The sequence below is a fragment of the Lactuca serriola genome, chromosome 9 (assembly GCF_051521515.1).
Source record: "Lactuca serriola cultivar US96UC23 chromosome 9, Lser_US96UC23_V15, whole genome shotgun sequence".
NCBI classification, from domain to species: domain Eukaryota; kingdom Viridiplantae; phylum Streptophyta; class Magnoliopsida; order Asterales; family Asteraceae; genus Lactuca; species Lactuca serriola.
The window spans coordinates 4,500,229-4,514,481 of NC_136416.1; the positions used below are offsets into that span (position 1 = coordinate 4,500,229).

Consider the following 14,253-nt stretch of genomic DNA (forward strand, 5'->3'; position numbering starts at 1 on the left):
CAAAAACGCTTAAGAAATCAAAGATATGCTAAGAATTTGAATGAGCGAAAGAGTTACTGGAATTCACAAAATCCCAACCACGTTCCTCCAAAGAAGATTTCAGAGGACAAAGGAAAAGAAAAAGTAACAGACAAATTCAGCCCAAGTTCTTACTATTCCAAGTCTGAGAGCCGAAAATCCACTTTCGGTCCTCAATCCATTTTCAGTCCTAAGTCGAGTTTCGGTCCTTCTAACGGATGCAAATCCAGTTTCGGTCCTAAATCTAGTTTCGGCTACAACAAACCTCAAAGCAAAGCAACCTTCAAAGGAAAAGAAAAGCTAACCGCTGCTATTAGGAGCAACAATAAGCAATCATCAACTAATCCTAGGAGTCAAAAATCATCAAACAAACTAACCAATGAATTCAAATTTAAACAAGATAAAACAAAAAATTAAGGTGTGTACAATTAAAAGAAAAGATCAAACCACATTAGTAAAAAATACATACTTGGTTGATATTTCTACTGCAATTCCTTTTTCTGTGAAAAACTCACAAGGACCCAAGAAACTTTGGGTTCCTAAATCTACTTAAATTTGCAGGTAATGAGTGACGAACAGTTCGAGGAAGAATGGTACATAGACAATGGTTGCTCGCGTCACATGACAAGGAGAAAGGAAGAACTTAGAGAATTTCGTTCGCTGAAAAACGGTGGCTGTGTGAAATATGGGAATAATTCTTTTGGAACAATCAAGGGATATGGCATGATAACAAACGGTGACTTCACGATTCGAAAAGTGGCTTACGTAGAAGGTTTGCAGCACAACCTCATTAGTGTGTCACAATTAGTTGTGGGCACAAATTTGAAAGTTTCATTCGATGATGAGGGGTCAGAGATAATTGAAAAATAGACCAAGAAGGTTCTGTTGAAATCCAAACGTAAAGGAGAGATGTATCCATTAAATCTCAATCCCATACGAGGAAAACCGGCAATATGCTTGCTAACTAAAGCAAATACAGATGATTGCTGGTTGTGGCATAGACGACTATCGCACCTGAACTTTAAAGACATTAATAAGGTGGTGCTTGGTGATCATGTTCGAGGACTTCCTCTTCTCAAATTTGAGAAGGACCATTTGTGTGCAGCTTGCGAAATGGGGAAACGAAGTAGAAAGAGCCACCCTACACGAATCAACACGAAGATAGCTGAAGCTCTTGAACTCTTGCATATCGACTTATGTGGACCTTCGGCTATTGAAAGCTTTGGTGGAAGTAAGTATATTCTTGTAATTGTAGATGAATTTTCACGCTTCACCTGGGTTTTCTTTCTTAAACAGAAATCAGATACAACTCCCAAGTTGAAAACATTCATTAAGCAAATAGAAGTACAGCTGAGGAAAACAGTTAGGAATATCAGAAGTGACAATGGTCTAGAATTCAAGAATAATGATTTTGATAGTTTTCTGGCTAACAAGGGAATAACTCATAACTTTTCGGCACCTTATACACCACAACATAATGGTATTGTTGAAAGACGAAACCGTTCTTTGTGCGAAGCAGCTAGAACCATGCTAAGTTTTGCTTCACTTCCATTATACTTCTGGGCTGATGTTGTTGCTACTGCGTGCTATACTCGAAATCGGTCCCTATTGAACAAGAGATTCTCAGTTACTCCATATGAGATCCTGAACAACAGAAAGCCGAATGTCAAGTTCTTCCATATTTTCGGTTCAAGGTGTTTCATTTTTAACTCGAAAGAGAACCGAAATAAGTTTGATGTCAAAGCCGATAAAGGAATATTTCTGGGATACTCACTAACATCGAAAGCGTACAGAGTATTAAACAAACGCTCAAAACGAATTGAAGAAACTTACTATGTCACCTTCGACGACAACTATGTGAAGAAAGTTTAAAGAAAAGAAAGTGATCTGGGAGACATTTTTCCAGAATCAGGACAAGTCTCGGTTCCTATAGCCAACTTGTTTGAAGAGTACATGCGTTTGTTTGGTAATCTGACTTCAGTCGTCATAAATCAGAAATCGGAAAACAAAACTTTGGACAATGAGATTGATTATAATCCATGTCTCATGTCCATACAATATCTTGTAGAACATAGGAATATTTGATCACTTATCTTAGGACACGTAACTGATTGGGTCAAAGTTCAACAACGACTTTTGGAAGCTACAATTTACTAATCAGTTTTGGAAGTTATACTGGCAGTTATAGTTATTAGACTTATCCAAGTGGGAGACTGTTGGATTAGGTGTCTAAGCTCATAACTATAATTGGTATATACTTGAATTGATAGTAGCACAGTCATTTTGGGTTGCCCTCAAACCTAGCAATTGAATATGATAACTTTTAGAAAGAGAATTATTTATTAATTTATTATATGGTTAATAAATTAATTGGAAATCATAATAAATGATTTATTAATATATTGTGAGAATAATATATTAACTGGAAATCATATTATTTAATTAATAATTAATTAGAAATTAATTGGAATTAATTAGATTAATTAAAAAGTGCATGGTCTGTATGGTTATTTATTGAAAGTTGAGAAAAGGAGTCAAGGAACCTCATTGGATGAGGTGGATGAAAATCACTTTGGTAAGCCCAAGGAATATCGTCCAATCCCTTACATAAGGAAGGGAATGGGTTGCTTGGTCACCAAGCAAAGGGATTAGGGTTTCCTCCTTAAACCCTAGCTTTGGAACCAAACTAACTCAACTATATAAAGGCCTGCCTAGCACATAATTTTGTCCATCCCTTCCCTCTAAGATCCTTGGACAAAATCTTGGCCCTCTCTTTCTCTCTCTCTCTCTTTATATATATATATATATATATATATATATATATATATATATATATATATATATATATATATATATATATAGTTTTCCTCTTGCTAGCTTGGGTGTGAACCATCAGAGGCACGTCATTTGTGGTGCTTGCTTCCAAGAGATCTTCGCAAGAGATTTTTAGTTGTTTTCTATAACAACTAAAAGGTACGTAACACTAAACCACATCGATTTTGATAACTAAGAAAGGTTAATGGCAAAGAAATCAACTATATTTACTTTACATTTCATATAATTCCTTCCGGGTGACTTGCTTATCAACCTTCAATGATGAAATTTTATGCCAACAAGATTTTCTTAGGCAATTACACAAAAATAAGTACACTTAGGTGTTGTTTGTTTTTTTTTTATAAAAAAAACCCTCTTTAGACCTCTTAGTGTTGTGCGGCGCAGCACACATGCAACATTTTTCATCTCGCAACTGTTTGTTTTTTTTAGAAGTCTTCGGAGTAAAAAACTTATGTGCGTGTTCTATTTGGAGTAGCATTTGTATTGACTTTTTGTTATTGCTGAAATCTTGATGAATATTGATTATATGTTGCTGAAATCTTGTTGAATTCTTGTTTCACCTTTTTTTTCCGTTTTTTTTGTTTATTTTTGCTGAATTATTATTTTTTTTTTGTTTCTTTTATATGGAATAATGATAATTTCTTGCTAAAATATCATCATTTTTTTGCTGGAATGTCGTTATTTTTTTTTTGTTGAAATATCATAAAATCTTGTTGAAATGTCATACATTATTAAATTTTTGGTATTAAGAAACTATTTTCGGTACATAAAATCAATTTATTTTATTTTTTAATATCTACAATAGTATGTAGATGTTAAAAAACAAACACACTTCTTATTATAGTATGTAGCCGTTTGGTCCACCTCTTCTGCTGCAGAGGGTTGTAGAGGTGGTTCGCAGACTTCATAAATTTTTGCTTCAAAAAAACAAATAGCATCTTAGGCTATGTTTGACGTACTACTTGAAAAGCTAGTTGTTAGTTGAAAAGCTAGCTGATAGCTGAAAACTAATGTTAAATAAATAGCTAGCTGGTACCTAAAATGCTAGCTGATAAAAAAATAACGTTTGATAAATTAGCTTAAAAGCTAGCTGAAATATATAAAATAACATAAGGACATTTAAAAGAATGTGTTTCTATAACTAATTAAGGGGTATATTTGAAAATTTTAAAAAAGCTCTTAAAAAGCTAGTCTAAGTAGCTTTTAAAAAAGATAGCTTATAAGCTACTTTTTGGCTTGCCAAATATAACAACTTAAAAAAACTCGAAAAATAAGCTAGCTTATCAGCTAGTTGTGCTGCACCAAACACAACCTTAAACCAACACAAAATAAATATACTTTACTAATCATGAAGATTTGACAAAATAAAAAAGATGAACTAAGGTGTTGTTCGTTTTTTCAGAGCCAAAACGTCTGCATTTTGCGGACCATATCTACAAACATCTGTAGAATAAGAATAAGAGATGGACCAAACGTCTACATTCTACAGAAAGAAGAATGTTTCTTTTTAATGTATGTAGGTTGCTGAAAGAAATTGAAATTTAAATAAACTGATTTTATAAACATAAATTAAATTTTCAACACCGAGATATAAATAATTATATGATAACAACATTGAAATAAAATAAACGTGTTTTACTAATTTTATACTTTTTACAACATTGAAAAACAAACACACTTCCGGACTCCGCAAACATTGATATCTTTCCACCTGCAGACATAAGTGCTCAAAAAGACATTTTTTCCAAAAAAACAAACAGTGCCGAAAGCAAATGTTGGTAAAATATTATGGAAAATATCAAACATACCATAAATAACATTCACTTCTTCATGTTTTTGAAACTATTAACACAAATTTTTTTGCTGGTAACAACTATTTGTACTATTAATTATATATATAGATAAAAAAAATTGCTCCCTTATAAACAATAACTAACTATGGTACTGTTCATGAGGTTACCACATAGGTTAACTCCATCGATCCACATACGTTCTTCCAAAAATTCTCTACCGTAATCACCATTCTCATTCTGAAGCACCGTCTCTTGGATATCAGACGATAACCATTCTCTCTTTTCTTTTTGGCTCCGCCGCTTCACCTACGATTAGACCATTTGACCAAGGCCAGATGACCTCCTTCTCTACGCCAATATCTATCGATCACATGTTATCTATGGTGATCTAGGTTTGAGGGTTCTTCCGCCTGCTCAACCACCGCCTCTCTATCTTCTCGCTTCCAATGCTTCTTCTCATTTCGATTATGGATTTACCTCCGTCTGCTTTTGCTTTTTACTCACACCCGTCGTCGATGGAGGGTCTAAGTCCTCGATTTCGGTCACCGACGTCAGGTGTCCGATTTTCATTGGTCTTCGGTTGTGGTTATACGTAGCCCTAAAATTGAATTCTCAGAAGAGCCCTAGAATTGATTTCTCAGACAAGGTTAGTAATTATTACAGTTTCTTCAAACATTTCCACTCTTTTAGCCATCGATTATATATTGTTCTTCTCTTGCTTTCTTCAGTGATGCTCTCTAGGTATGTGTTTTTTTTCTGCTTTTTTTTTTTCTTTTGTTGTTCCTCTATGTATTTGCTACCAAATCCATAGAGTAGATAAAACTATTTTTTTTATTAGGGTTCGTCTATGCTCCGATGAAGCGCCCATCATCTTAGCGCCCCTGAAACCGGTGACTTAAATAGTTAGATTAGATATTGTTTTCATTCGCTGGTTGTTAATTGTTCGGTTTATTTTTTGAATATAGCTTTTCCTTATAGTGGCGTCCTTCCTGAACAAAGCATGATTTCTGCAAAAACAAACAAACAAACAAAGTATGAAACTTATATCAATTTTCTAGTTGCAAATGACCTGTTTGACTTCTCCATCCATAATAAGTAGATAAAAGCATATGATGCTAATTAGTTGATCTTTTCATGGATTCTGATTCTATATTGTTGAATTTTCAAAGGGTGGAGAGGAAGATGAAAAGGGGGTAAATGAGAACAATAAATGCTCAATGCCAATTATCCTCTGCCACCATTATATTTTTCCTAAGTGAGTTAAAAATAATCTCATAACTTATAACATCTCTTTAATCATCTTATCTAAGTGACTATTGTATTATTGTAGGATGACGTGAGTGGAAGGAGTTTGTTTTTCCACAAAAGCAAAAAAAGAATAAAAAACATGAATCAAGGTTATCTGATATGCTCATTTAATATTTATCTATTGATATGCTATTAGGCTTTTAATATGCATCTTTTTTGTGACATTGTTGAAGGAGTTTGTCACAACCCCATGAGTCAGGTGATGCAATTCCATATCCAAGAAGAAAGAGGAAGTAGCCAGTAAAGCTTTAAAAGAGGCGCCACCTAGAATTCGAGAAAAAGAAGTAATAGTGAAGATACTAAGGCTGTGTTTGGCGTGCCACAGCTAGCTAATAACCTAGCTTATTTTTCGAGGTTTTTTAAGTTGTCATGTTTGGCAAACCAAAAAGTAGCTTATTAGCTAGCTTTTTAAAAAGCTACTTATAGTAGCTTTTTAAAAAGCTACTTATAGTAGCTTTTTAGGAGATTTTTAAAAATTTTCCAAATATACCCCTTAATTAATTATAGAAACACATTCTTTTAAATACCCTTCTATGTCATTTTATATCTTCAGCTAGTTTTACCAAACGTCATTTTTTATCAGCTAGCTTTTTATTTAACAACTAGCTTTTCAGCTAGCAGCTAACTTTTCAGCTAACAACAGCTAGATTTTTAGCTAACAGCTAGCTTTTCAGCTAGTACACCAAACATAGCCTAAAAAGATTGAATCTGTCACAACTAGCATTTTAGGCTAAGAAATTATGTCCATGTGTGATTAACTTCTGATGTATCTTGTGACACTAAGTATGATTTTATACAATTTATTCATTCAAAGATGACAATTCGAATCAAAACTCATCTGTGCAAGCTCTAAACCTAAGTCAATACACTGTATTCACCCAACCTTGAGCTTGAAAACCCTAACTTCCCGGTTCAAACCTTTAAATGGACTAGGATCCTCATGTTGGGCCCAATGGACAAATAAACCCCCAACTTGATTCTTTTGGGCTAAGAAACCTCATTTGGGCCCTAGTTGGACCCACATTCATTTAACTATAACATTTTGGGCCATAAGACTTTTCATGGGCCTTATTGGGCCGAAAACCACATAATTAATTTTAATGGGCCGAAAATCCTCATTGGGCTAACATACTCTCGACTTTTACATGCACAATTCAAGACCAACACCAAATTTCTTTCCTTCCCTTACTCCATTCACGGTTTTTTTTAAAAGAGAGAGAGAGGAAAGCTTATTTGACTCAAGATCTTGACACCTCACTATTGTTTAAAGGATATTGATACAATTGTCTCACATATTTCCATGATCAACTCCCTAATCCTCCATGTAATAACCAACTAACCTCCTCTCTCTTCCTCCTTAAAATTCTCAGCCTAAGGCCATTTCTTCCTCACCAAAATTATTCAAGCTTCACTCCTCTCTAAATCTTCAAGAATTCCTCCATATTTCCTTTAAGAAAACCGTGAGGTGGTGTGGGTTTTTCAACAAGTTGTCATCAAAATTCATCATTCTTGGTAAGTTTTTATCTAAACTCAAGTTAATTCAATCCATCTTAAGCTAAATTATCCCTCATACACACATTTTTTCATGATCATGTTCTTAGAACCTCCTAGAGTTCAAAAATATCCTCAATGTAACACCCGATTTTGAAAGTGTTTGATTGCGACTTCGGAGTCCAAGGGTATAAGTATAATCCGCCGATTTGTCCTTTTATGGGTCTCGGGTCTTATTCGGAAGATTGTAGGGCTCGGGTGTGGAGCTGGGAGCGTAGGGTTTCTCATCACCTTTTCGTGGATATGAAGTTCGTAGGAAACAGACTTAGAATGAAGAAGTTATAGTGCTTTGAAAATATTGACATTATTGGTCCGTAGTGGAGAAAAGTGGCAAGGAAAGTGGCCAGCACAAGAGTACGCCCATCGTAAGTTGGGGTACGCCCAACGTAGAGGGGATGAGGGGGGTCGCGGGTGTTGGAGACGTACGCCCAGCGTACGAGAAGTACGCCTAGCGTACGCTCAGAGTCCCTAAACCTTAATTTTTAGGGTGTGCCACTATATAATGAACATTATACCCTCAAGGGTCAGCCTCCTTCTCACCCTTATACAGTTTTGATGAAACCATAACCCTCCTTGAGTGTTCTTGGAGCTTGGAAGGCTTTGTGAGAGCATTTTGGTGTTTTGGATCCACTCTTCGAAGAAGCAAAGGTCAAGGAAAGGTGTTGGTGCAAAATATAAAGTTCAGATCTAGGATTTCTGCTTCACTTCAGACCTTTTCAAGGTATAAAGTCATGATCTTGATGATTAATCTCTTAGATCTCTTAGGATGAGTTTATGGACTCTTTTGGTCCCAAGAATGGATCTTTTTTACTCAAGCACGTTTCTAAGTCTAGGATTGCCACCCTTAGTATCATATGAGTCCCATAAGCAGTAAAGTTTCAATCTTCAGGGCTCATTTGTGGCTAGGGATGAGCATAGGCGGGTACCCGACCAAATTTACTGGAACCAGAACCGACGGTTCTTAGGATATTAGAACCGAAACCGGTAACATCAGTTCTTAAAATTTTGGGACTGCTCTCGGAACCGCCGTGACCAATTCCGGTTCGGATACCTGCTTGCTAAAAATATTTAAACTAATTTCAGCCAAAATTTATGAAAATCTTAGTAATTTTCTATTTAGGGGCTTCATAGTTTATATTATCTATATTAAGCTCACTATAATATATATGCTCAACCAAACAACGTGGGATTTGATGCAAACATAGCTACAACATTGTTAATCATCTATTCTTGATAAATTACTTCGTTCACATTCATTTATGCAATTGTCGATGTGGTATGGTGTTTGTGGTGCAAAAATGCATTAGTTGTATATTACAAAATTGTTTTACATAGTATAATTTAAAACGGGGAGTCCTACTAAAGTGCTCATTATAACTCTTTTTAAAGTGAAACTCGCTGGGAGTTAAGGAAAAAAAAGATAACGGAATTATACAATTCAATATTTTAATAAATAAGATAACGGAATTATACAATTCAATATTTTAATAAATGTTCTCAATAGGGTGCAAACGAGCCAAGCTACTCGCGAGCTATTCGGGATCGGCTCGCTAAAAGCTCGACTCGAAACCGGTTTTAAGCGAGCTCGAGCTTAATATTAAGCTCGTTTATTAAACGAGCTCGAGCTCGAGCCTATGTCACTAAGCTCGATTAGGCTCGCAAGCCTAAATGAGCCTTTATATTATATAATTTATTATTATTTTCTTATATTAAAATAAAAACATATTTAGGAAATTATGGATTTCGGGTATTAGTAAACAAGCTTCTTAACGAGCTTGAGCCGAGCTTAAGCTTATTTAGGCACATCAAACGACAAACGAGCCGAGCCCGAGCCCGAGCCGAGCTTGTATAATTCTTTACGAGCTCGAGCCGAGCTCAGTAAAAGAAAGCTCGAATGATTTTTGTATAATTTTTGTATAATTCTTTACTAGTTCTCAATCCCACTCAAAGATTAAACATTTTGTAGGTTACATTTTCTTAAAGATATTGCTTATTATTTTTCATAGATACCTAATCATTCCATGAAGTTTGTGATGTAAACAGAATATGCAATTATCATTTTGCTACACAATCCTAATGATTTTTTAATAGATACTTAATCTGATGGAATTTATAGATGTAACTGTACTCATGGATTTACTCTTCACCTTATATATATATATATATATATATATATATATATATATATATATATATATATATATATATATATACCGGTTCCGACGGATACCCGACAGGTAGCGGTTTCTAAAATATAAAAACCGGAACCGCTTAAGGCGGTTCCACAACTTTTGGAACCGGAACCGGAACCGCCTAAGGCGGTTCCGATGCGGTTCCGGTTCCCATGCTCACCCCTATTTGTGGCCATGCATGAGATCTAGCCCTTTTCATGGAAGTTGTTGTTACATTTCAAGTTTGGGCTCATTTGGTGGATTATAAGCCACCAGTAGTCAACTTTATGGATTAAGATGTCATAGAGGACTTGGATCTGTAATTGTAGTCACTGGAATGGAGTATTAAGCACTTAATGGAAAAGTAGCTTAACAGAGGAGTACGTTGGGCGTACATGCAGGTACGCGCAACGTACACCACCTTCAGCTAGTACACTTAACGTACAAGGGAGTACGCCCTGCGTACTCATCAGTTATGGGCTTGGAGTGTTTTGGGCCCCGGGTTGGGCCAAGTAGTGGACTTTGGGCCTTTGGGCCTTAGTGGACCATCAGAAGTCAGATGTTGTGGTCCATGAATATGTTTGGGCTTAGGGTAAGGCCCATTAGAGGGATTGGGCCTAATTTAGCAAATTGGTCCATTAGTGGGCCACTAGTGGGCTTGGAAAGCCTACATAGTGTTGGGTTTTATTTTGGATTTAGGCCTTAGTTTTTGGATTATACTGGGCCAGGGGTAGAATGGTTATTTTACCCCCACACATGGATTAAGGATTTTGGTATGGGGCCCAATTGCTAATTGAGAATGTTGGTCGGTATTGATTGATCAGGAAGGGGGCAGGGTAGCAGCTAAGGATTTCTTTCAGGAAGATTCTACATTTAAGGTGAGTCTTCTCACCATACCAATGGGTCTAAGGCACCAAGGCCGACCCATTTTATGATAGTTGGTATACTTGTTGTGTAGAGGTGTGTGGCTTGAGTATGTGGTAATATGCGGTAGAGATAACATTTATGGCTAATGGTAGAGATAGCCTTTGTGGCTGATGGTAGAGATAGTCTTTATGGCTAATGGTAGAGATAGCCTTTACGGCTGATGGTAGAGATAGCCTTTATGGCTAGGGGTAGAGATAGCTTTTGTGGCTAATGGTAGAGATAGCTTTGATAGCTGATTGATATGTGATATGTGATAGACGTATCTTTTATAGCTGATTGATATGTGATATGTGGTAGAGGTAGCTTTTATAGCTAATCGTTATGTGATATGTGGTAGAGGTAGCTTTTATAGCTAATCGATATGTGTTATGTGGTAGAGGTAGCTTTTATAGCTAGCATGATATGTGGATTGTGTGTGGGGTATGCTCTGGGGAACTCACTAAGCATTAGCTTATAGGTTGTGAATTTGTTTCAAGTACTTCATGTTCCAAGGGCAAGGGCGAGGCGTGATGACACGGCGTGCACTCTCTCTCAGACGTTTTCACGGGACACTCTGATGTTGGAATAAAAAATGTATTTGACTTATGTTTTAAAAACAATTATAACTAGATTTCTTAATGCATGGAAATATGTTTGATGATTCGAAAATGAAAATTTTCTATGAAAAAATGGGTCGTTACACTCAAGAAGTTTTCTAGGTCGAAAACACCTTCTTCACTTCTTCAAAAACCGATCCATCACCCCAAGGTGAGTTCATACCCCCTATTTTCGGGTTTTACTATGTTTTGTGGGAGGATACAAGTTTCTTTGTGTTATATCTTTGTGTTTATGCATGTTTATGTGTGTTTTCCATGTTATATATTGTGATTATGTGCTAAAACTTCATAAATCTCGAAAACTCTACCAAAACTTGGTGATGTTTGTAAACTAACACACATTATACAACTTATTATGAAGTGAAAGGAGTAAACATGTTATGGAACACTAGAAAACTAAACAAAACCGTTTAAGAGGCCATTTTTGACAAATAAACAAAAGGTGAAGCCTTTAGGGCATTCATGGTTTTTCAAGGACTAAAAGAGTCATTTTTATATAAAAATGGGTCTTAAAGACATTTATGGTTTTAAAAGGGCCAAAAGTATTAATTTTCACAAAATGGGCTTAAAGATGGGCCTTCACGGTTTCAAGGGCTAAATTTGTAAACTTTTGACTTTTGTGGGTTAAATTTTCATTTTAAACAAATTTAAGCTAAAAATGTAAGTTTCGGTTAAAAAGGGGCTGAAAATGAGAATCTTTTAAACTTGGGCCAACAATGTAAATTTGTATACATTTGGGCCGTAAATGTCAATTTTCATCAAAATTGGGCCAAAAATGTTAATTCTAACAAAAGTGGGCTAAAAATGCTATTTTATTTAAAATAAGCCCTTAAATGTAAACTTTTGGTCTTATTGGACCTAGAGTGTCATTTTTACCAAAAATGTGCCTAAATTGTAAATTTTCGGCTTACTGGGTCAAAAATGCCATCATTAAAAAAAGTGGGTCTTTTATGTCATTTTGGTAAACAATCAAGCGTAAACAACTAACGTAATAACAAACGGATTAAATACGTTACATGTTTATTGGGCCTTAGTGGTCCATTGACATGCTTATTGGGCCTAGAATATACCTTGCATGTTTATTGGGTCTGAAATATACCTTACATGTTTATTGGGCCTTAGTGGTCCATTTACATGCTTATTGGGCCTGGTATATACCTTATATGTTTATTGGGCCTTAGTGGTCCGTTTACATGTTTATTGAGCTTGATACTTTCATTACATGTTATTGGGCCTTAGTGACCCATTTTCATGTTTGATAGGTCCTGTATACTCCTTACATGTGTAACATCCCAATTTTCAAGGCCAAAATTTTCATTTTTAAATAAGTTATTACATAAAACCATCAGTATAAAAACATTCATAATAATATCTCGTGTCAAACCAAAGTGTCAGTAATCAAAACATACTATCATAAAACCATATCAGAGTGTAATCCCAAAGATCTCCTATGCGGAAAACATAGTGTGATGCGTTGCGATCAAGCCGGCTCCTTTCCTTTAAACACGAAGTACCTGGAACCAAAACTAAAAACCGTAAGCACGAAGCTTAATAAGTTCCCCTATCATAACACATACCATACAATCACAAAGCATACATACTGTCGGGAAATTTTGGGGTGCCCGACCTACTCGGTACGGCCATTCTGGGGTGCCGACCTACCCGTGTCAAGCCATTCTGGGATGCTGAACTACTCGTGTTAAGCCATTATGGGGTGCTGACCTACCCGTCGGTCCTAACAACCGACCCTCGGGGACTATTCCACTCCCCTACTGCTACTATCACATATATCATAACATAAACATACTATCAGACATATCTGGGGTGTCCGAACTGCCCTTTGGTCCTAACAACCGAACATGGGCACTATTCCCCTCTTACTACCACAATCATATATAACATATCATGCCAGCATATAAACATACCATCAAATATTGTCAGGCATATTTGAGGTGTCTGACCTACCCTTCGGTCCTAACAACCGAACTTACTACTATCACATATAATATATCATGCCAGCATATAACATATTAGGTAGTAGCAAACCTAGATGATATCACAAAGACAATCATCTAACATACAACTCCTACTGGTGGGCCGACATTGTGGCCGTAGACCCACCGCTACTGGAAGGTAACTCACCTCACACTACTGAAGTCCCGTAGACACAATCCCTCACTGCTAAAGTCCTGCAGACTCAACCCCAGCTGCTGGATGACAGATTCCCGAACTGCCAACACCAAAATAACATCCAATTAATAATTGGGTCCCAACACATAATCATAGATACTCACTTGGATAATTACTACATTACCCCAAGGTTGGCTTTATGCAAGCCCAAGGCCCAATCTAAAGCCCAAAAGTCCAACTATGGCTCAAAGCCCAACATATGGCCCAATTTTCCAAATTAGGCCTAGGCCTATACATGGTCATACCCTAAGGCCCAACATCATATAATCATTAAGGTCCAAACTATGGTCCAATTTTCCAAATTGGGCCCAGACCCCTTACATGGGCCTTACCCCAAAGCCCATTAATTATTCTAGTCCATTTGCTTGATCTTGGATGGCCCATTTAATAACCCAATCATCAGGCCCAAAAGAAAGGCCCATTAATAAACCCAAGTAAAATTAGGGTTTCACATAAAATGACGATTAGGGTTAAGTGTTCCTACTTAACCCATTAAGGACTTAACCCATTAAGTCCAATGTTGACTTAGGTTGATTGCAAATGATTATTAATTAATATTCTAAGTTCATCAATCAATCCGATGTGATCCCAATAAATCCCAAATTAGGGTTTTCCAAACCCTAATTAGGGTTTCCAACCCATCTTAGCCCAATAGGCCCATTAGTTAAGTCCTTGGATCCATTAGGGTCCATTAAGCCCATTAGACACATCTTTGGGATTTTATGCACATTAAGCCTCATTGGGCCCATTAGGGTTTCAAGGCCCATTAGGGTTTTAGTCCCTTGACCAAACATCCCCAAACTAGCAATCCCAACACAACTAGGCACACTGCCACCCGACACGGCGACCGGTGGCGGCAGCCAC

General features: G+C 36.4%; 1 long non-coding RNA gene across 2 annotated transcripts; it reads left to right on the top strand.

The window, feature by feature from the left end:
- Nucleotides 1–4,815: 4,815 nt before the first annotated feature.
- Nucleotides 4,816–6,787, top strand: LOC145076721 (uncharacterized). Of its 2 annotated transcripts, XR_013692771.1 has the most exons (4): nt 4,816–5,292; nt 5,816–5,901; nt 5,977–6,043; nt 6,128–6,787. It is a non-coding gene; the product is annotated as an uncharacterized LOC145076721 (long non-coding RNA). The 2 variants fall into 2 exon arrangements; XR_013692770.1 differs by having other exon boundaries at nt 4,817–5,292; nt 5,977–6,787.
- Nucleotides 6,788–14,253: the final 7,466 nt, after the last annotated feature.